This window comes from Eulemur rufifrons, chromosome 8, assembly GCF_041146395.1.
Source record: "Eulemur rufifrons isolate Redbay chromosome 8, OSU_ERuf_1, whole genome shotgun sequence".
Classification (NCBI taxonomy): Eukaryota; Metazoa; Chordata; class Mammalia; order Primates; family Lemuridae; genus Eulemur; species Eulemur rufifrons.
In genome coordinates, this window is record NC_090990.1 from 113,364,412 (window position 1) to 113,387,305 (window position 22,894).

At 46.3% G+C, this 22,894-nt stretch overlaps 1 protein-coding gene across 2 annotated transcripts in view; it reads left to right on the forward strand.

The window, feature by feature from the left end:
- The window catches only part of KCND3 (potassium voltage-gated channel subfamily D member 3), a 206,986-nt gene that overhangs the window by 74,635 nt on the left and 109,457 nt on the right, over window positions 1-22,894 (forward strand). The gene's annotated exons all lie outside the window — the stretch shown is intronic.

The following is a 22,894-nucleotide window of genomic DNA, read 5'->3' on the forward strand; positions in this document are numbered from 1 at the left end:
ATCATGTGAATTGTGCCAAATACGCAAGGTGGAACCACATCACAAAAGCACGGAGGCAAATCCCCCGGGTCCTGTACTCCCAGTGCCTTAGACTACCATTCCATAGTGAGGCCACCTTGTGTTCCGGACCGGCCTTCTCATACATGTGCCCACGCAGATGTGTCAAAATTCAGACGCCCTATGCAGAAGCGGGCAAGCACCCTGTATGGTGACTTGTCAAGTGGAAAGGAAGGATGGTGTAGTAGAGGAAAGTACGGTTGTCTGGGATGGAAACTTTAGAACTAGTCCTGGTATTGCACGGGGCTGTCTTTCTCCACCCCAGTTCCCTTATCCTTAGGATGAAGATAATTCTACCTGCCCTGTCCCTCCCCAAGGTCATTAAAGGATTATGTAAGATTGTGAGCCCCAAAGGTCTCTGTAAGGAGAAATACATACACGAGGACTCCTTTTCTTGCCTTTTAATGGCCCTCCCCATTCCCACACACGTATGAGCATCTGCTGCCTCAGAAGCAAGTAGGCATTTTTCTCACAACCCACTCCTCCAGCTAAGCTAAGGCCCCATTATTTGGTCTCAGGTGTGTAAGCATTTGAATTAATAACAATAGTGAGCATTTCCTGAGCACCTATTAGGTGCTATTCTAAGCACTCCACATAATTGTAGTTTAATCCTTGTAATGCAATTATGATAACTTTTCTAGAAAGTGAGTACTTTTACATAGATGAGTATGGAGCCTGCAAATAAAAACAGTGTTACGTTTTCATTTCCAGTCTATGTGGGTTTTTATTTTTTTTTCTGCCTTACTGTACTGGCTAGGGGCTTTCAATACAATGTTGAATGAAATGGTGAATAGAAGTGGTGAAAGCAAACATACTTGCCTTTTTACCAGTCCAAGTGGGAAAACATCTAGTCTTCACTTAGATTATTAAATAGGAAATGTCCGATTTTGAATCAAAAGTCTAGTTTACTGTATCTCAAACAAGCAGAACAAGTAACTAAAGTATGCACCTAAACTATCAACAAAGTTTTGCCATCTTAACGGTAGCTTGTTTATGCCAACAGCAAAGAATTCTGGTGAGTGAGTGGTGATGAAATCGCAAAAGACGTTTTCCATAGCTTGTTGAGAATAGAATATTTTTCCTTGCAAGAAGTGGTCTAAAGCCTGGAAGAAGTGGTAGTCAGTTGGTGCAAAGTCTGGTGAATGCGGTGGATGACAGAGAGTTTCCAAGTCCAGCTTCTGTAGTTTGAGCAGTGTTGTCTGTGCGACATGTGGTTGAGCATCGTCTTGCAAGAATATTGGCCTGTCTCTTGTGCCCAACTTCTGCTGCCTAATTGCAAGCATCCTTATCATTTCATCCAATTGGTTGCAGTAGACATCCACTGTAATCGACTGACCAGGTTTCATGAAGGTGTAGTGGATACTACCAGTGCTGGACCACCAAACATAAACCATTAGTTTTTATTTTGATGAATATTCGGTTTTGGACTGTGTTTTGGCACTTCATGTTTATCCATCCATTGTGCCAAATGCTTGTGATTATCAAACAGAATCCATTTTTCATCACATGTAACAATACAGTGTAGAAATGGTTCACCATTACGTTGTGACAGCAGAGAAAGGCAAGCTTCGAGATGATTTCCCTTCTGATGTCCGTTTAATTTATGCAGAACCCATCTGTTCAGCTTCTTTACCTTGCTGATTTGTTTCAAATGGTCCAGTATTGTTGGAATACTAATGTCAACCCTTGCTGCTAATTCCTGCATGGGTTGAGATGGATTTGCTTCCACTACAGCTTTCAGCTCATCATTATCCACCTTAGTCTCGGGTAATCTACGTGGCTCATTTTCAAGATTAAAATCACCAGAACAGAACTTCTCAAACTATTGATGTACTGTGGGTTCATTAGCCACATCCTTCCCAAACACTTTGTTGATATTTCAAGCTGTCTGAGCTGCATTGGTTCCACGACAGAACTCATATTTGAAAATAACTTGAATTTTTGACTTATTCATGGTTTCACAAAAATTGCTCTAAAAAATTTTTGAAAGATAATCACAAGCCAAACCATGTGTTTGAAAAAATGAAGATGTACCTTTGCAATAAACATAAAACAAGAAGTGTCAAAGTGTCAGAGATATCAACTGTCAAACTTAGTACTTAAGGAAATTGGACATTTCATACTTAATAACCTAATGTTACATTAGCTGCAGGGTTTTTGTAGATGTCTTTTTTCTAGTTAAGGAAGTTTGTTGAGAGTTGAGTTTTTCTTCAGTCATAAGTGGGTATCATATTTTGTTCAAAGTATTTTTATACATCTATTGAGATGATCATATGGATTTTTTTTAGTCTATTGATGTGATGAATTACACTAAAGATTTATATAGAATTAGTATTATTTCTTCCTGAAATGTTTGGTAGAATTTATCAGTGAAGCTATCTGTACCTGGAATTTTATTTGTGGAAGGATTTTTAACTAGAAATGGAATTTATTTAATAGATATAGGCTATTACAACTTTTCTATTTCATCTTGAGTGAGTTTTGGTGGTTTGGTAGTTGATGTCTTTCAAGGAATTTCTCCATTTCATCTATATTTTCAAACTTATTGGCATGAAGTTGTTTATAATATTCTGTTATCTTTTTGAAGTGTATAGAAGCTATAGTGTAGTTCAGTCTTTCATATCTGATATTGGTAATTTTGTCTTTTTTAAAAATTAATCTGGCAGTTTTTAAATTTCATTCATCTTTTTAAGGAAAGAACTTTTACTTTTATTGAATTTCTCCTTATCTTTCTGTTTCCTGTTTCATTGATTTTAGACTTTTCTTCTTTTCTAGTATGAACATTTAATGCTATAAATTTCTCTCTTAGCATTGCTTTCGCTACTATATACCACTGAGTTCAGTATGTTGTGTTCATTTTTTTTCAGTTCAAAATATTTTCTATTAATAATTTCCCTTGTGTTATTTATTTGACTCGTGAGTTCCTTAGAAGTACGTTATTTAATCTCCTAATATTTGAGGATTTTCCAGACATCTTTTTAGTTTTTATTTCTAGTTTAATTCTATTATGATCAAAGTAAAGACTGTATGATTTAATTACATTACAATATATTGATATTTTATTTATTTACTTTTTGCTCACTGGTTATAGCAGCAGAGACTTGTTTTATAGTCTAGACTATGTTCTGACTTAGTCAGTGATTTATATGGACCTGAAGACAATGTGTATTCTAAAACTGTTAATTAGGTAAAGGTTGATGGGATTGTTCCAGATCTTTTACACCCTTACTGATTTTCAATCACTTTTTCTATCAATTGCTAAAAGAAGAATGTTTAAATTTCCACCTAGAGTTTTGGTTTTGTCTGTTTCTCCTTACATTCACATCATATTTTGTTTCATGTGGGTGTTATTTCCTTTTGATGAATTGACTTCTTTATCACTAGAAAATATCCCTCTTTAGTAATATTCCTTATCCTAAAGTCTACTTTGTCTGATATAGTCACTCCCATTTTATTTTTATCAGTGTTTTCTTGGTATATCTTTTTCCATCCTTTCACTTTTAACTTACCTGTGTCTTCATATTTATAGTGTGTTTCTTGTAGACAGCACATAGTTAGGTCATATTTTTTTAAAAATTCAATATTATAATCTCTACTTTTTAATTGAAGTTTTTAGACCATGGATATTTAATGTAATTATAGGTATAATTGTGTTTAAGGCTACTCTCTTATTATTCTAATTGTCACATGTATACTTTGTTCCTGTTTTCCTCTCTGCCTTATTTCATATTAAGTATTTTTATGATTCTCTTTTGTCTCCATTACTGGCTTATTAGCCATATTTCTTTGTTTTGTTTTTTAGTGGTTGTTCTATGGTTTACAATATACATATCAAAGGCTACCTTCTAATAATATATCATTTCATGTATAGTGTTAAAAAAACTAACTATATATTTTATTTTGCACCTCCTGTCCGTTGTGATATAGTTGTTATATATTTTCCTTATACAATTTATCAATCCCACAACACAGTGGAAATATTTTGTTCAAAATAGTCAACATTTTTAAAGATATTTTAAAAGCGAGTAAAAATGTATTTTACTTTTCCCACATATCTACTCTGTCCAGTGCTTTTTATTACTTTGTATAGATCTAGATTTCCATCTATTATCATTTTCCTTTTTCCTGGAGAACTTCCTTTAAAATATCTTATAGGCAGATCTGATAGTGATGACTTAGCTTTGATCTGAAAAAGTATGTATTCTGTTTTCAATTTTGAATGATACTTTGGTGGACGTAGAATTTTAGGTTGACAGCTATTTTTTGCTTCCTTTCAGTGCTTAAGGCTGTCATTGTCTTTTGGTTTGCATAATTTATGAGAAGAAGTGTGCCACTTTGCCATTATTCCTCTATATGTAATGTTCTTTTTCCACTGGCTGCTTTTAAGATTTTCTCTTTATTGCTGGTGTTCAGCAATTTGGTTATAATGTGCCTTGGTGTGGTTTTCTTTATGTTTACTGGGAGTTCAATGCATTTCTTGGATCAGTGAGTTTATAGGTTTCATCAAATTCTGAACATTTCTGACCATTTCTTTAAATATTTTTCCTGTGTTCCTCTTTTATATGTTAGATCACTTGTTATTGTCCTACAGGTCACTGATGCTATGTTCTTTTTTCCCCCCCAATCTTTTTTCTCTTTTTGCTGTATTTTGGATATTTCCTATTGCCATTTCTTCAAATTCACTAATCCTTTCTTCTGATATGTCTGATCTGTTGTTAATCTCATTTATTATATTTTTCATTTCAGTTATTGTATTTTTTTCATTTCTGGAAGTTTTATTTGGATCATTTCTCTATCTTCCATTTCTATCATCATGTTCATATTTTCGTCTACATTCTTGAACATAGTGGTATATTTTTTATAGTAGTTTTAATATTCTTGTATGCTAATTCCATTATCTCTATCATTTCTGAGTCATTTTCTATTAATTGATTTTTTTTTCTGCTCATTGGTCATTTTTTTCTTTTTTGCATACCTCATTATTTTTATTAAATGCCAGACATGGTGAATAATACTTTGTTGGGTAAAATTTTTGTATTCTTTTGTTGGACTTTGTTCTGGCATACAGTTAGGTTAATTGGTATCAGTTTGATCCTTTCAAGGCTTGTTTTTAAGCTCTCTTAGGGTGAATCTGGAGCTGCCTTTTGTCTAGGGCTAATTTAGCCTCACTACTAAAGTGGTGCCTTTCGGATGACCCTTCCTGTTGTTTTGTACACAATCATGCATTGCTTGTCAACAGGGATATGTTCTGAGAAATGCATCATTAGGCAATTTTGTCACTGTGTGAATGTCATAGAGTGTACTTACACAAACCCAGATCGTATAGTCCACTGTACATGTAGGCTATGTGGTATAGCCTATTGCTCCTAGGCCACAAACTTATACAGCATGTTACTGCATTTATTACTGTGGGCAACTGTAACATAGTGGTAAGTATTTGTGTATCTAAACATAGAAAAGGTACAATAAAAATATGACAGAAAAATTAAAAAATGGTACACCTGTATAAGGTACCTACACCATGAAAGGAGTGAGATCTCATCTCTAAAAATAATAATAATAATAAATTAACCTTAGCTTACACATTATAAACGTTTTAATTTTTTAAAACTTTTTGATGCTTTTGTAATAACTCTTAGCTTAAAATATAAACATATTGTACAATTGTACAAAAATATTTTATTTCTTTATATCCTTAGTCTTTAAGATATTTTTCTCTTTTTAAAATTTTTGATTTTTTTTTTTTTTTTACTTTTTAAATGTATTTATTAAAAGCTAGGACACAAACACAAACATTAGCCTAGGCCTACACAGGGTCAGGATCATCTTCCACCTCCACGCCTTGTCCCACTGGAAGGTCTACAGGGGCAAAAACACACATGTAGCTGACATCTCCTATGATAACAATGCCTTCTTTTGGAATACCTTCAGAAGCGACAGCATGAGGCTCTTTTATAGTTAACATTTTTTTTTCATAAGTAGAGGTACACTCCAAAATAACAATTAAAAGTATAGTATAGTAAATACATAAACCAGTATGGTAAATACATAAACATAGTCATTCATTATCAAGTATTATGTACTGTATGTAATTTGTGTGCTATACTTTTATACAACTGTGAGTGGGATAGGATTGTGTTTTATACCAGCATCACCACAAACACATCAGTAATGGGTTGCACTACAACATTAAGATGGCTACAGTGTCACTAGGCAATAGGAATTTTTCATCTCCATTATAATTATGAGACCATCATCATAAATGCAATCTGGCATTGACCAAAATGTGATGCAGCACATGACTGTACTATGAGGTCTGTTCACTCTGGCTCGTGGGAACATGAACTCTTCCCAGCCCTGTTTAAGCCCTGGAAATCGTCTGGCTTCCTGCTTTGTGGTGGTTCTTTCTCCAGCCTCATGGAGTTTCATTCCTTACATGTGCAAATCGGTATTTAGCCAAAGATTTAAAGGGATCCCTTTCAGATATCCAGAGCTCTTTCTGGCATTCTGCTCTGAATAGTCCAGTCTTCTTGAACTCCAAGAATTCTGGGTTCTGTTTAGGTTCCCCTCCCTGATGCTACAGCCTGGAAATTGGGTCTAGGCAGTAAGGCGGGGAAACTGTAGGGGCCCCTCCTTGTTTGATTCCCCTTTTTCAAGGATCCTGGTCCCATATTGCCTGCTGTCCAATGTTTGAAAATATTTGTTTCATATATTTTGTATGATTTTCTAGTTGTTTAAGACTGGAAGGTAAATCCAGTCCTTGTCTCTCTATCATGGCTGGAAGCAGAGGTGGCAGTATATACTTTCATTATTCTTATTTTAGGGATGAAGAAACTGAGGCACAGAGAAAATAAGCAACTTGCCAATATAACATGATTCTTGAGTGGCAGAGTCCAAATTTGAGCCCAGGTCAGCAGTTCTCACTAAGCTATCGCTCCTTGAGGCCAAGGATCTTGCCTGTCTTGTTCACTGCTGTATACTGGGCACCTAGCACAGCACCTGGCACATGGAGTTGGGGGGGGGGGGCTCAGCCTTTCTACACCCAGGTTGTGTTCAGATTTATAAAGTTGCACCTGAATGGTCCGTGCTGATTAGCAAGTCCTGGCGTCTCCAGGTCCTAACAAATAATTCTTTACCTGCTCCTCCACACACCTTGCAGACACCCCTGTGTGTAAGCGGCAGCTGCTGCTTTCTGTTACCAAATCTGCTGTCTGGCTCCCACATTGAAACATATCATTTTAATCATGTACTTTCAAACCAGGAAGCCAATTTGCATTACAAAAGTCAAATTCCTTTCCCTGGTGGTGGCTATGCAAAAAACTTGGCCTTTTCTCCACTCTTGTCCAGGGTAGAAGTTCTGGACAAGTAAGAGCCCATCTTAGTCTGAGTCAGGACCACATAGAAAGGAAAGAAAAGGTCATCTGACATACAGCACCTCCCTCCCAACCCCCCTGCTCCCTACCCCACATTCTTTGGGGTGGTGGAGGAAAGGGAGCCAGAATTCTTGCAGTGGTCCCCCTCATCCAGAACCACAGGTCTATTTCAGATGGTGCCAGAGCAATTGATTGAAAATTATGTGCCCACTTCCACATCTGCATATTTTTGCATATTTATTTAATAGACAAACTCATTTGGATTCTCTGATTCCCTCCTGCTTTTGATGTATCATATAGGTCTGGCTCCCCCTGGCAAAATGACCAGTTTTTCTGGTCTTTGTTTCTCCAGGGGAAATGGGCTCTTCCCGGGAGACCTCTAGAAGCTGTCCTGGTCCAGCCTCCCAGAATTCACTCCTTTGCTTCACAACCCAGGCACTGTGGCAATGTGTTGGTCAGCTGAGGTCTGTGCCTGGCTGGGATGTGTGGACGAGGTGGAGGGGGTGAGGGTGGGGGTTGTTTGTCAGGAAGATTTCAAGTGGACAGGTTGTCGGCTGCCCTGCAGATGAGCATCTCACCAGGGACTAGCTGCTGTCACTGTGGGTAATTGGATTCCTGCTCCCCGGCAGGACAGACACCGGTAACCTTTAGGATTAATTACTCCACTCGACCTCAGCCGCCCGCTTTGGCTGGCTGTCCTCCCCACTCTTGATCAGAAAGCCCTAGGGGCTCAGTGTCAGGCACTGAGTGTTGGGACAGGAGCGGGGGCCGGAGACTTCTTGACCTGAGCCTTGAGAGATTGCTCACGAGCTCTTGCAGAGGCTCTTGAGAGTGATGCTGTGCTTCACCTTCAAGGCAAGGCCCATTCCGTGCCCTTGGGTGGGGTCAAAAGAACTCTTTGGTGGATGGCATTGTGAGGTCAGCCGCCATTCTAAAGAGGACTGCCAAGTTGTCAACTCCTGTCCACCAGGTCCTCAGAGAAGGTGGCAATGGCTTTCTCCCACCTAGGGAGCAAAAGAGAGTTTGGGAGTCTCTTACAGCAAAAGGCTATAGCTGTGGCTCCCAGGGCACTGAAAATTCATTCCTGCTGTGTTTTCCCCACAACCTAGAACCTCAGGTAGGGAGGCAGAGGGACACTGCATGGCATCATCTGTGATCAGCTGTAATAGTAATGGCTAATATCTATTGAGTCCTTACCATGAGGTGGGCAGTCCTCACGACAGCCCTATGAGGGATGTGGTATCATGATGCCCATCTCATAAACGTGAAAACTGGGGCTGAGAGATGTTAATAGCAGAGAGACTGCACAGCTACAGCCTGGCAGATCCTTCGAAGTATAGTGTGTCTGTTATGAGAGCCAGGCTTCCCTGATTCTTGTCCTCGGAGGTCTTGACAGTAGGACTTTTACATTTCCATTTCTGGACTAGGGGCAAGAGGGCTGGTGACCATGGTGACACTAGGTTCTGTAATCTTTGACTTATCTTGGCACAGAAAAGAGCTAGCTCTCATGTCTCTTTCATGCAAATCACATGAGTGTTACAACCTTGAAGGGCCTTTTGCTTTCCATGGTACCATTTGCTGTTTGTATCTCTCTTCTCACACTGATTAATAATCCATCAGTTGGCAAATGCACATTAACATGGACTAAGAATCCCTCTGACCCTCGGTCCCTTGGCCAGGTTGGGAGAGGAACCATCACTGTGCCCTCAGTACATAATCTTTATTCTGCACAGCTCCGGCAGTTGGCAATGAGCAGTGTGTCATGATGAGACTTTCCTGGAAAGCCTGATTGGCCACTCATTTGTTTCCGCTGCCACCTCCCCACCCCCCAGATGGCAATGGGTGTTGCCATGACAACATAATGGGAAGCAATCACACTTATTGTGGGGCAGGAATGTTGACTTGCATGAAAGAGCATGTGTGTGGGGCTGAGGAGGAGATGAGAGAAACATAGACCTTCTTGTGCCCAGGAAGAAAGGAAGTTAATTCAGAATTGAGGAGCCTGCCTTCTGAATTTTAAATTCCCACCTGATGCCGATGGAAACTATTTATTACTTGCCAGCTCACATTATTCTCCTACTGTCACAATTTGACCAAAAAAAAAAAAAAAAACCCCACAGGACCAGCTTTGGACTCATTTTGAACCAAAACTTAGTCTCAGAGATAAGAAACTCCTTGTTCCTTTAGTGGTTTTGGGGTTTTGTTTTTTATTATTTCTTTCTTCCCTCCTCCTCCTCCTTTTCTTCACATACATCTCCCGCACAGCAGGACATCCAGAAAGCTGGGGAAGGCAGTGGATGACATTTCCGTGATAACCTAGGAGAAGAGCTCTGATTTCCTCATTTTTTAGATAAAAAAGTGTTGAATTAAGTCAAGGAAAGACTCAAGAGAATTTATCAGCACATTGGCAGGTCACTGGGGCACAGGAGAGAACTCAGTTGGGTGGGTGTGCTGGGCAGGAGGCAGGAGAGAGCAACTCTGGGTGGCAGGGGGAGCACCGGGCTCCGGCCGAAGACCTGACTTTGAACTTCAGTTCTGCCCCACCCTTAGCCTGGTTAAGAGTAAGAGTGCTAGAGTGGTGAGACCCTCAGGTCCCGTTCCTGGCCCTGCCACTTACTAGCTCGCAAGTGCAAACTTGGGCAAGTTACCTAATGCTTATTTGCTTCAGTCTGGACTGGGGGAGGATTCAATGAGCTAATTCTGAACACTCCACAAGTGCTAGCTGTTATTTTTACTGTGCAACTGGAGCAAGTTATTTTACTTCTCTGAGCCTTGATTTACTCACTATAAAATGGGAATTATATTTGCCTCACTAGCAAACATTTGTGAAGATTAAATCAGCTAATGTGTGGGAAAGTGCCCAGCTGCTTTCCAGACATATGATAGGTGCTAAGTAAATGTCAGTTAAATCTTGATCTATTCCAAGGAGAAGGGAGGAGAGTGGATCTTAAAACTCTCAGCCACCCATTCTTTTGTTCCACATAGCACAAATATAAGCCTTTAATCTGCCTTTAATGTGACAGGCAATTCTTCATTTTCTCATCATCAATCATCAAGTATTTGCCGAATGCTGAACTGGGCTGGATGTTGTGGGATGTCCAGCAGTACAGAGTGTCCTACCTCAAGGTGCTTTCTGGAAAGCCAAGGAAAAAGGAGCAATGCAAGTAAAACAATTACATCTGCATTGTGAACTGCAGAGTCCCCTGCACTGTGAGCCGTCCTGGGTCCACAGGAAGGACTCTACAGCTATTAACTGAATGAATGAATGAATTTGAAGTAGAAAGACAATGAAATACTAAGACAGGCAGTGTGTTCTGGGGACATTACAGACAGGCAGAATCCAGTATTAGAATGGTTAAAAAGGTGGGTAGAGGAGCTGGGATTTGAGCAGGCTTTGAAGGGGTAGACAGAATACCTACAAGCCGTTTGTTTTCATAGGTGTCTGCTGCTTAGCACAGTGTCCAGAGGGCAGGGGTCTGCTGCTCTCCCACCCAGTCCACGGGCCTGTCCTAAGCCCCACTGGGTGCCACTTACCTTTGCTATGCCCACAGCATTATGTGTACATAGGAGGAATACAAGGGACATAATATTAATCAGTCGTCTATTGCTGCATAACAAAGTGCCCCCAAAACTTAGCTACTTCAAACAACAAATGTTTAGCATCTCTTTCGGCTCCTTTGGGCCAGAAACCCACATATGGCTTAGCTGGGTGCCTCTGGCTCAAGAACTCTCACATGGTTGCAGTCAAGGCGTCAGCCAGAGCTGCAGTCATCTCAAGGCTTGACTCATAGAGTTGTTGGCTGGTTTCAGTCCCTCACCATGTGGCCTGCCTCTTGTCATGGCAGCTGGCAGTTGATCCATGAGAAAGAGACAACCCCCCCCCCCAAGATGGACACCACAATCTTTTTATAATCTCAGAAGTGAGATCCCATCACTTCTACCATAATCTATTAGTTAGAAGCAAGGCAACAAGTCCAGCCCACACACGAGGGCAATAGACAAGATGTGAGTACCATGAAGACCACAGTACATCAGGCTGAGAGTCCTTTGCTCCTTTGGTATTTTGTACATGCATAACAAAAACATTGTGTTCTAAGTCTTCTGGGTCTGAAAACAACATCTGGGTCTCCCTGAGCACACCCCAGTAGCAAGTCTATTCTAACAAGGTCAGTTCATCAGTCTCTGTTGAGCACTTGTGCCCTATGAAGTGTAGCTGGCTGAACATGAGGGGACAGGAGCCCAGTGTGTGTGGGAAGGAGGGCGGAGAGGAAATGATGTCAGAGATGTCGTCCCGGTGAGCAAATTCTGGACCAAACCTGAAGGACAGATGATGCTGGCTAGAAGTGGGAGTGGGTAATTCAGTCTGTGGGGCCAGTGAGAGCAGTGCAGAAGGAAGAAAGGTGTCATGTGGAAGGGACAACAAAGTTTTCAGGACTGTTGGGATATGGGAGTCATGGGGGCATGGACAGCTTTGGAAGCACAGCTGCCCAGAGGTTGACTGGGCAGCTGACTCGCTAGTTCCCTTTGGATCCATCTCGATGGCCTTGGCCAGACTGGTTTAAGGAGTAGATGCCCCGTGCACAGGTAGATCTGAAATAAGCAAAGAACGAATGATCAGCACAACCTGACTGCCCCAACCCCAAAAGCTGGGGTTGAGGGGATGCCTTTGGGCCCAGGTTAGAGAAAGCAGGGTGCAAGAAGTAGTGTCCTGAGAAGAACCAGGTCAAGGCTAGGGCAACATTCAAAAACCAAGTCACTGCTTTGGTTTGATAAGACAGGAAAAGAGTTATGTTTTATTTTTGAAAACAATACAGTGATATGATAGGTGTCACGTGCCACAAGTAAATGGCCAACTGCCAAATAATTGATACTGATGCTGAACGGCAGGAGATCAGAGAGAACAAAAGCTCCGCCTTTGCAGTGGTCTGGAAGTGGGTGCTCTAAATGGGCCTTACAACATGGGCGGGAGGTTGTGCTGTTTCCCAGGCAGGGGAGGTGGCAGGAATGTTGAGGTGTGTTCACGGTCACAGATGCTGACCCCAAAGGCTAGGAGCTCTCTGCACCTTAGAGCAGCGGGCTTCGAGCCTGTCTCTACCCTCTTTCATAGCCTGATCGCTCTTTCTTCAAACTTATGAGTCTAGGAAAGGAAATACTCCTGCCGCTCCACACTACCCATTTGAGTAGGGGACTCCCGTAGCTGCTCCAAGGTTCATAGTCCCAAGAACACAGAGCTTGGAAGTGGGGAGAGCTTACAGTAAAAGCCAAGGCATTGGCTTCTCCTCCTAGTTCTCCACCCAGATAGTTTCATGACTGCTAACGACTCACTCCAACCCACTCCCCCTCACAGAGCTGCAGGGCCCTCATCTATAAAACCAAGAGGCCTGAAAAGTGGTTCTCTCCCCTCTGGCTGCATGTTAGACTTGCCCAAGGAGCTTTCTAACAGCAGCAATGCCAGGCCCCAGCACGAGGGACTTTATTTTACAGGGCCCTGGGTGGGGATCACTGCTCGGTTAAACTGACCAGGTGATTCTGATGCCCTGCTGGGGCTGAGAGCCGCTGGGCCACATGCTCACCAAGGCTCCTGAGGCAGGGACAGTTTCGTGTGTGACTCCCAGAAGGGCTGCACGCCACCGTGCCTGAAACCTGTTACACACCTGCCCCTGTAGACTCCTGAGGCAGAATCTCCTGGTCAGAGTGTCCCCAAGTGGTTCTGACGCTGCAGATTCATGGTCCAGTGTCTGGGACACCCAGATGTCCTTACCTAGTACTGGAGCTAGAAAACTTGAGTGTGTTCATTCTGTCCCTTACTAGGGGTCGTTATGAAGGCACTGAACCCTCTGTTCTCATATCGGCTGAGAATCACAGCAGTTCCTCACAGGGTTGTGACGGTCAGCGGAGGTGCTGGCACAAACGGTGTTACTGTTTTCATTGTTGCCCTGTGTCCCGAGTGTTGTGGGTGCGTGTGTCCCACCAGTGCATCCTGCTCTGTGCCTCTTTGGGCACAGCACCCAGTGCCTGGCGGCCACAGACGCTCAATCAAAGGGCGCACGTGGCGACAATGCAGACCTGGGCCTGCTCTGGAGTGTGCCTCGGAAATCCACTCAAGGAACGAGACCACGCAGTTTCTAAATCAGTCACTTGGGCTGGTTTAGCATGAAAGGCTCTGATGAGCCGGGACTGATTCATCCATTCTTGGTGTTCTGGGGCAGCACAGGGAAGAGCTCCCTGAGAATGCCACGGACTTCCGGCGTTACCGCAGCCTGCCTCCCCCTCCATCACCGACAGGGCTGCCCCCTCCGCAGGTGGCCTGGAGTGCTGGTAGCCCAAGACCATCCTGAGTCTGGCAGCCAAGCCTCTGTCCCCTCCTGCTCTGCTGTGTGGGGTCGCCATGGTGACTTCCTGTCCCCAGCATGTCAGGGCTCTATCCGAGCCAATCGGCGGCAGGTGCAGATAAGGGTCTCTGAGCAGGGGCGGCTGTCACGCAGCCTGCCGTCGCCGCCAAGCTCAGCATCGATTCTCGCCTGTGCCAGTGCCCACAGAGGACGGGGAGGCTGGGGGAGGAGGGAGCCCTTTCTATATTTAGCTCCTGCGCTGGGTACGTCCCGGTGGACAGCTTCGAAAGAGGCTGACTTCCAGCACAGCATGGGAAGGTTTAACATTCCTCAATTAGGCACACTCTACACGGGGCTGTTTTTGCCCATTGAGAGGGTTCAAACAAGTAAAAAGGAAAGCAAGAGGGAAGAGAACAGCAAAGCTAAGCTGATTTATAGCAACTAGGGCTCCTCCACCCACCCACCCTGACCCCATCCCTAGACCTCCCAGGCAGTGGAGAGAGGCTGGCTGGGCAGGCACTGGAAAGGCCACGGGGGCATCGGCATGGGGGACACTCGGCTTGTTTAGCAGTCAGGTCAGCCTCCTAGAGCAGAGGCAGAGCCCAGGGCAACTGAGCCTTTGCCCCAGGGTCCCAGAGTAGTGGGCCTTTGGAGGGACTCCACCCTTTGAAAAGGCACAGTAGGAACTTGGGTCGCTGGAAATTGACGTTAATGGCCTGACAGCTGGGACTTTGTTCTGAGTGCCCCGCCCCGCCAAAAAATCCCTCCACAGACACATGAAAGGGATCCAGCACACCAGAGGAGCCAGAGGGCTGAAAATTGTTTATTTGCCTGAATTCACCAAGTAATTGCACATCCATTTGCTTTGCTTGCTTCTGCTGCCCAGGCTGTGGCCCATGCAGTGGCCTGGACTGCGCTCCCTGGCCTGGGGCACAGTAAGTGAGCCAAGCACAGGAGATTGAGGTTCTGGTCTCCCGAGCTTCTACTCCCAGGAACACAGGCATGAAAAGACCTAAGGACAGACTCGGGGAGGCTCGTGCAAATGAGCATAATGTGAACTGGCAGAGCAGCAGCCCATGGGGCTGGGGGACTGTGACTAAAGGCAGGTGATCCACCTGGCTCCAGCCTCACACCCTCCCCCCAAGTCAGCTTGCCATTCTTCAAGGATATCAGTGATGCCAGGCGAGGGCTTCAGTGCCAAGATAATTCTCACTGTTCAAATTTTGCTCGAATATGGCAGTAGATGCAAATGACCCTGCTGCTTAACCAGCAAATCCAAAGACAGATCAGAACGCCATGGCTTCTCCCCCGAAGGCTTCACTCTGTAGCATCGCTCTGAGCTTGCAGAGAGAAGCGGCTTTTAGAGGCCGGAACCACAGTTGGCCTGGGTCATCCCCAATGGGTGCTGTCTCCAGGAGGCTCGGCTTTATGCTAGCCAGACCTTTGGAAAATCTTCCCTCCCTCCCCTGCTACATCCATGTGGCATGTCGCATGACCCTCCCCCTCCCACCTGCTCAGACTTCCCTGCCCTAGCTTTAACCTGGTGGTAATAAGTAGGCACCAAGGAAGGCTGCAGAAGGCAGCCAGGTGCTGGAACTGGAACTTCCCTCCTGCCTCCTCTGGTCTGATGGTCACCAGGTTCTCAGGGAGAAATGAGCCAGGCTGAGTGTATATGCCAGACTGGAGTCAGAGGGAGAGGGTCCCACTTCTTTCTCTGGACAATCCACTCCTGCCCCAAAGCGTATTGGATGGAAGAATCCTTCTGGCCTTTGGGGTCTGTTTTTGATTTCCTGAAGCCTGTACTTATATATGTAAGCATTTATGCATATATGTGTGTGTGTTGATTGTGTATCCACACGACTGTACATATGTAAATATGTATCTTTAAAAATACTTTCTGAGCACCCACTGTGAACAAAGCACTATGCTACTCTCCCAAGTGTGTTGAGAATGTGCAGGGGAGTATACGAAGATAATTGTCTTATTATTTACTGAGCACCTTAGTATGTTCAGGCCCAGTATCAGGTGCTTGACACCCAGTACATCTCATTTATGCCCCACCACAACCTCAAGGTGGGTACTGTTATCCCTGTTTCGCAGATGAGAAAACTAAGGATCCGAGAGGTTAAACTTGCCCAAGGGCACAAGACTGGAAAATAGCTGGCAAAGCTCAGATTAGATTCCTAAGGGTCTCCTGGTCCCCGAGCTCTGAACCACTTGTTCTCCCATTAGTGAGCAGTGAGCGCACAAGACAGGCTCATTCACAAACCACTGTCATTACCAAGCAGTGAGGAGGCAGGGGTAGGAGTAGACTCTCTACACAGGAGTGCTGTGCTAGACACAGTGTCCTGCCCAGGAGCTGTGTTGGGGACCTGTCTTAGCCACACTTCCTGTGTCCCCACCCACACTCACCTTTGTCCCAGGGTGCCTTTTCTTCCACCGAATTGCTGTCTGTTGCTCTTGGGTATGGGTGTTTCACTAAATCACTTGCCCCTCCCTGCTCCTTCCTCCACCCCGTTAATCCCCTCACACTGGAGTCTCTGACTTGCTGTACAAAGTGTCCCACATATTAGCTCCACAGAGACCTGGACCCGCTTTGGGATTGGCTTCCCCCTGGCTGTACTTTGAGCCTGAGGTCTCTCTTGGGCCCACTGGCCAGGTGCTGGGAGCAACGATCCACCTGTGTTCATGCACCTGCTGCACCTGAGTGAGGCTGGGGTTCTCTGAGAGATTCTGAATCCTCAAGCACTTTTGTGCTTTAGTAAGTAGAGCACTGGCGGGAGATCGGGGCCCAAGGGATCTGACTCAGCTTTGCAGCTGTCTAATGGATTAGTTTGGGGTCCTCGACTTCCCCTGGGCTCAGTCTCAGCTACAAAACAAGGCTCCACCTTCATTCAGATGATCTCTAAGTTCCCCTCTGATCGGTGCTAACACTCCAGGATTCTTGTAAGAGCCAGGATTCCTGGGAACCTTGCGAGCGGGAACCATGGTGGGAGATGCTGCTTTCAGGGACTGGCTGGGTGTGGTCAACATGGGGTGCCTGTGGACAGCCTTCCCTCCAGGCAGGAGGTCAGACTGGGCCACATCTCCCAGGAAAGAGGAAGCATTCTTCCTCAGCCCTTTCCCTAAGTACTGAGAACGCATGTGCCTGCCCCACACAGAGGTAGTGCTCCGCTTGAACATTTGTTGTCCTGACCCATTTTCGTGAGATCTCGTTCTCTAGTCTGGGAGCCGCTCATCAAATTCATCATATTTATCTCGGGTCCCCAGTGCCTAGCCAGGGGCCTGCTGCTGCACAGCAAGTGCACGAGGAATATTTGTTGAAGAAATAAATGAAAGTTTCACATTGGCCCTTAGAATGCAGTCTGAGTCTTTGGCTCCAGCCAGAAGGCATTTATGCTAATGAGCGTCGATCTTGCCTTTCCAAGTAGTAAGTAACTCCTTTAGGAGAGTGGCCTGACTTAATTCTTCTGTATCTTGCATAGGATCTCACCAATTCTGGGCACATAGACGTGCTCAGTATAAACTTGTTAAAATAAATGGAATGGAATACAACATATCACCCTCTGGACTCCAGGGGCAACTGCTTAGATTCTTTGGGGCATGTCACTATTTAGCCTTAATTACCTGATTTTATATTAGCTCTGGGAACCAATCTGACTGAATAAGATTTTGCTCCGGGATAATAGCTAACAATAATAACCGCCTTATACTGAATGCTTAATATGTGACGTAGCTGTGATAAATGCTTTACTTCCCTCCTCTCATTTAATCCCAATGATAATCCTTCTATATTCATTTATTCAATCAGGCAGTATTTTTTGAGCACATACCGTTTGCCAGGTACTGGGCATACAGTGGTGTACAAGATAAACACGGTTTTATTTTCCCCGTTATACACATGAGGAAATAGACTCGGGGAATCTCAGTAACTTGCCTGCAATCACAGAGCTCATAAGTGGCAAATCTGATCTACATAATCGTTTTCTCTTCACCACATCAGGGAAATGGTCCCCCTCTGCAAACTCAAGGTTGTGGCTAACCTGCAGGGTGGAGGTGCTGTTTGGTTCTTTGGTTCCCAGTGCTTTATGCAAATGATTATTTGGCAGGTAAACACACTTGTCACCAGTCCTTGAAATGCACTCTCTGGAGGGTTGGCAGGTGAGAGGGAGGAGGCTCCTATACCTTAGTCTCAGACACAGCGTCATCGGGGCTTTCCAGGGGGAAGTAAAGAGGCTTGAAGTGGGAAGGAGTCTCTGGGAGAGATGGGAGGTGGATGAGGGACCCTGCAACACTGCTGGTGGCCCTGATGGTTCCCTGCTCTGGCCATGCTGCACGGAGTCCCATGGATGTGGTGGACCCCCAGGGACCCACATGGAGCAGCGGAAGGAGTCTCAGACTGTTCCTCTGTGAGCATCACTCCCACCTTCCTGGTCTCTGGGGTGTACCCACAGCTAAGTGCCAAGCACACACCCCCCCAGATGTCAGGCAGTTTGCCTGAGGGTACACAGCTCTTCTGGTTCCCCCATCCCCCTTTTCCACTGCCCTGCAGCCCCCCCCCCACCCCGGCCACACACACACACAAACACACACTCACATAGACCTGTGTGCTCACACACATTCTAAGAGAAAATTAAAAACAGCTTCCCAGGTCTGACTCTTAAGGGGTTGTTGTCTAGTGCACAACTAATGAAATTCGGTCTCCTCACTATGGTAGACCCACTGTAGTTGGCCGAGGAAGAGTGAAGCGACAGCAGTTGCCATTGGGCTGTGTGGTCAGCGCTAATCTCGGCAGGCCTTTCTGCAAACACCTCACTTCCATCACCCAGAGTGAGAGGCAGAATGCCAGGGCCACCCCATCCCCCCCAACCCCCACCAGTCCTAGGCTTGGGCCAGGATGCCGAACATAAAACCCTTTCAGACTGACGCTCATTGAGCAAAAGGAAGGGAAGCAGTGGATGGAAGGGGAGAGAGCCTGGCGTCTGCAGAGGGATTACTATGGACTAGACCTTGCGCACTTTACATTCCCTGTTTTATTTAGTCCTCACAGGAAGCACCCGAGCAATCAGCATTACTACCCCGTTCTCCAGAGCGGGCACTCAGGGCTCTGTGGAGCCGCTTGTTGGAAAAATGATAAGTTGCGGATTGAGCCAAAAAGGAGGGAAGAGACTGAACAGCGGTTTGTCAGGGACGCCCTGTGGTCACTGTCGGGCTGCGCTGCAGGCAAAAGATCAGCTAGAAGCCCTTGGGGTGAAAAGGGGGCCCTGCTCCCTAATGCAGGAGGTTTGGAGCGAGGTGTGGAGGGCGGGCAGGACTATGCCACCCTGTCCTTAGCACTAGCAGGACAGCCAGTATCACCGATGGCAGGAAAAAGAACAGTTGACGTGGTGCTGAGTCCTAGCAAAGCTTGGTCCCTAAATAGGGGAGTACAGGGCTTGTCGTGTTAAGCTGGTCTGTGTCCTGCAGCTGAGGGCCGGGGACAGCTGTGGTCATGGGAGTGTGTCCTCTACCTCACCTTCCCCTGCCCCTCTGTGGCCTCAGCGAAGTGGTCTGGCCCTGACACTGTGTGGTCTGTGCTATTTCCCGCCCCGCAGCCCCTTCACCCCTCCCCTTGGACACGGAGCTCTGGGAGGCAAAGCCTGAGCTTTGTTTACACTCAGTAAGTAACAGTAGAAAGCTCACATTCCCTGTGCACGGCACCGCTCTGCTCAAACTTGAGTTCACCAAGCACTTACTGAAAGTCTCCTTGTGCCGGACTCCAGAGACCCGGGCACGGTGGAACAGTCCTGGCCTCGGGAAGCTCAGAGGCTCCCAGCAGAGATGGCCACGTGCACTCCCAACTATGGTCCTGTGCAGCCGATGTCAAGCAATGATCAGCATGGCAACGGCAACAGGGAGGTGCAGGGTCCGAGATGTAGGGGAGCAGATGAAGGAGCAGTTAACCCTGGCAGGCAGGTTCAAGGAGGGCTTCTCAGAGCAGGTGGATGGGCTTCTTTGGATTCATTTTTATTTCCCACCCAGGAGTACAGTCATGGCAAAGAAAAGCTAGGACAGTAAGAGCCAAAGTGAATGGAGCCCTCCACTCTCTGAGCACGCTGCACAGATTAATTGACTTAATCCTCACAACCCCCTGAGGAGTACTATTGTGGCCCCTGTTTTATAGACGAGGAAACCGAGCCAGAGAGGATAAGTAGCGTGCCGGGGTCGTAGGTAAAGCGCCATGCTGGGATGCAAACCACGCAGCCCAGTTTCACGGTGGCTCTTGTAACGATGCCCAAGGACTGAGGAGGCTGGAGAGGAGAGAGATTGCGGTTAATGGCAAGACGGTTGTATTTGGAGACGGGAGACCTCTGGTGTCCCAAAATATTTGGTGGTCTAAGGCACACTTGGAATTAAAAAGTATTTTCTTCTTTACAGTTGACTTGTCTATTCATCCTTCAGATTCTTTATGGAGATAAAATACTAGGTGCATTTTTCTGTCTTGGAACTGGTTCTGGGGACTTACTCCTGCCCCCTCCCCATGTGACATATATGTGTAAACCTACCAGCACCTGCACCTACACCCAACCCCCCTCACTGGCACACAGATGATCTAGCCTCTTCTGTACCCCAGACTCCACACGTGGACCCATCTGCCTTCAGCTTGTCTTGGGCCACTCCTCTCAGGCCCGCATGCACAGCCCTCCCTGCTCCCTCATGCAGGCACACACGTACCCAGCTACACACGCTCCACCCCTGCGCTCCCAGGTACCCCCTGCATTCACGGGGCACCACCCTCCCGCCCACCCAAAAGCACAGATAAGGCCTGTGCCCCTGACTGCCCCACACATAGGCACGAGCACCTCTGCAGGCACCAAGGAGGAAGCCATAAAACCGGATGCAAAGTCTGAAAGGACATTCGGTACTGAGGTTCCGCAGTTTTCTGGGGTGAGGAGACAAAAAGAGAGCAAACCATGGAGGGCAGGGAAGACCCCGGTTACCTCTCTAGGCTCTGAGGACCATCAGGGGACAGGCAGGCAGCCAGGCCCCGGGGCTGGGGGCTTCAGTGCAGTGGAGCTGTCGGATGGTCACAGCAACCCCAAGACATCCCACAAACACCAAATGCTGGCGAGGACGTCCTCAGGTCACTGGGCGGGGCAAATGCTGCAGGGGGTGGAGCCTGCCTCGCATTCCTCCATTTACCCAGTGTGCCCCGGGCACCTGCTCTGTGCCTGCAGCACGCCAAGCACTGGGGACAGTGGAGACAGACCCGAGCCTGCCTCAAGGAATCTACAGTCCGGTGGGCAGGAGTGGTGTGGTGACGATGGGAGTAATAGTAGTTACTGAGCCCTTCCTATGTGCCAAGGCTCTCTTTGCACTCACACGTGAGGAAGGTGCTAATAGTATTCCCACTTAACAGATGGTGAAACTGAGGCAGAGAGAGGTTCAGTAACTTGTCCAAGGTTTCACAGCCAGTAAAGGCAGGAGCCAGTGTTGAGCCCGGCAGTCTGAGAGCCCATGCCTGTTAACCAGTATTTGATGCTGATGCTCATGAAGGAGGACGCCACGTCCCATTTTGTCATGACACTTTAGGGTTCACAGAGCATTGGAAACACACTTTCTTTAGCTCATTTGAGCCTATCAGCTGTCCTCTGAGATAGATCTCATTATACCCATTTTACAGATGAGGCAAATGGAGATGAAAACTTTAAGTAATGTGCTACCTGCTAGACAGCTAGTAAATAGCAGAGGTAGGGTTCAAGCCCAGCTCTGTTGGGTCCGGATGCTGTTGTACAGTTTCTGTCAGTGCCGGGTCCACTTGGCTCTTCTTTCTGGGCCTCAGTTTTCCCATTTGTGAAACAGGAAGAACCATGCCTGCTCCCCCCTGATTTTTAGAGAATATGTAGTGTTGTACCAAGTGAATGGTATTAAAAATAAAATAGTAGCTAAAGTGAGTTGAGATCTTCTGGGTGAAGAGCCAGGAGTGAGGGTAGGTCCCCTCCTAGTCTCTGTCTTGTATTTTTACCACCTCCAACTTGGAGCCCTCAACCACCGTGTTATGCAGAAAGGCGGGTGGACTCTGGACTCCTACAAAATTCTGGAACCCAACAAGCCTGGGTTCCAGTTCTGCTGTGACACGTACTCGCTGCATTCTGAGGAAGTCCCTTCTCTTCTGAGCCTCTGTTTTCTGGGCACCATGGGGCTGGTCACACCTGCTTCCCAGGGCTGTTGTGAGGAGAGATGAATGAATGTGCGTGGAGCGTGTGGCCCACAGTAAACACTCACATCCTGGTAGTCATTTAAAATTATCCTCATTATTTTTATCCTAGTCCTGGAAGTGCTCATGCCTGAGGGAATGGCAGAACTGCTTCCTGAACTTCTTCCTCCTGGCAGTTAACCAAGCTTTCTTCGAAGAAATCCTTTTCCACACTTGTGGCCCCAGATATGGGACTAGTCATGTTCCTACCCCTAGGAGCTCGCAGGAGGCGAGGACACACCAGCCGGCTGGCCTGGGAGGAGCTGGCAGCTTTCCCTCCGAAGCTTCCTGCCCACCCACTGGGCCCAGGGCCTGTTCCCCATTCAGCTGCCTGGCCCCCTCCACCCCCCGCGGAGGGCGAACCAAGCATCCTGAGCATATGGAGAAGGGGTTACTGGCAGCCCCCTGACTCATCCTGCTGCTGAATAAGCCGGGAAGGTGACTGATTTAGGGAACATGCCAATTTGCTATCAGGGCCTGATCACTGGGACGCAGCTCCCCAGGGACGAGAAAATGAAAAATATGACTAAACTGTCCTCCCACACGGGCTGTCATTAAAACAGTGCTCGCTGTGTCACAGATATTTTTGCTTCGTCTCCAAATAATTTGTTCTTCCAACTTTAAAAAATTTCTTTAATTTAATTTTGATTACCCCTTCCCCTACCTCCCCATTTGGTGTGCACTTTGCTCTGTGAGGCCAAGGGGACATGAAGTGTGTGTTCTTGTTGCCCAGGGGCCTCCCCGACCCTCAGATTTGGTGAAGGCAGAAAAGCCCCAGGCAGTCTAGTCCCACCAACCACTGAGGCAGAATCCTCCCGCTTCCTCCCCTTGCTCCCGCTCCTCCTCCCTCCCCCTCCCCCCTCTTCCCTCCCCTCCTTCCCTGTCCTCCCTTTCTT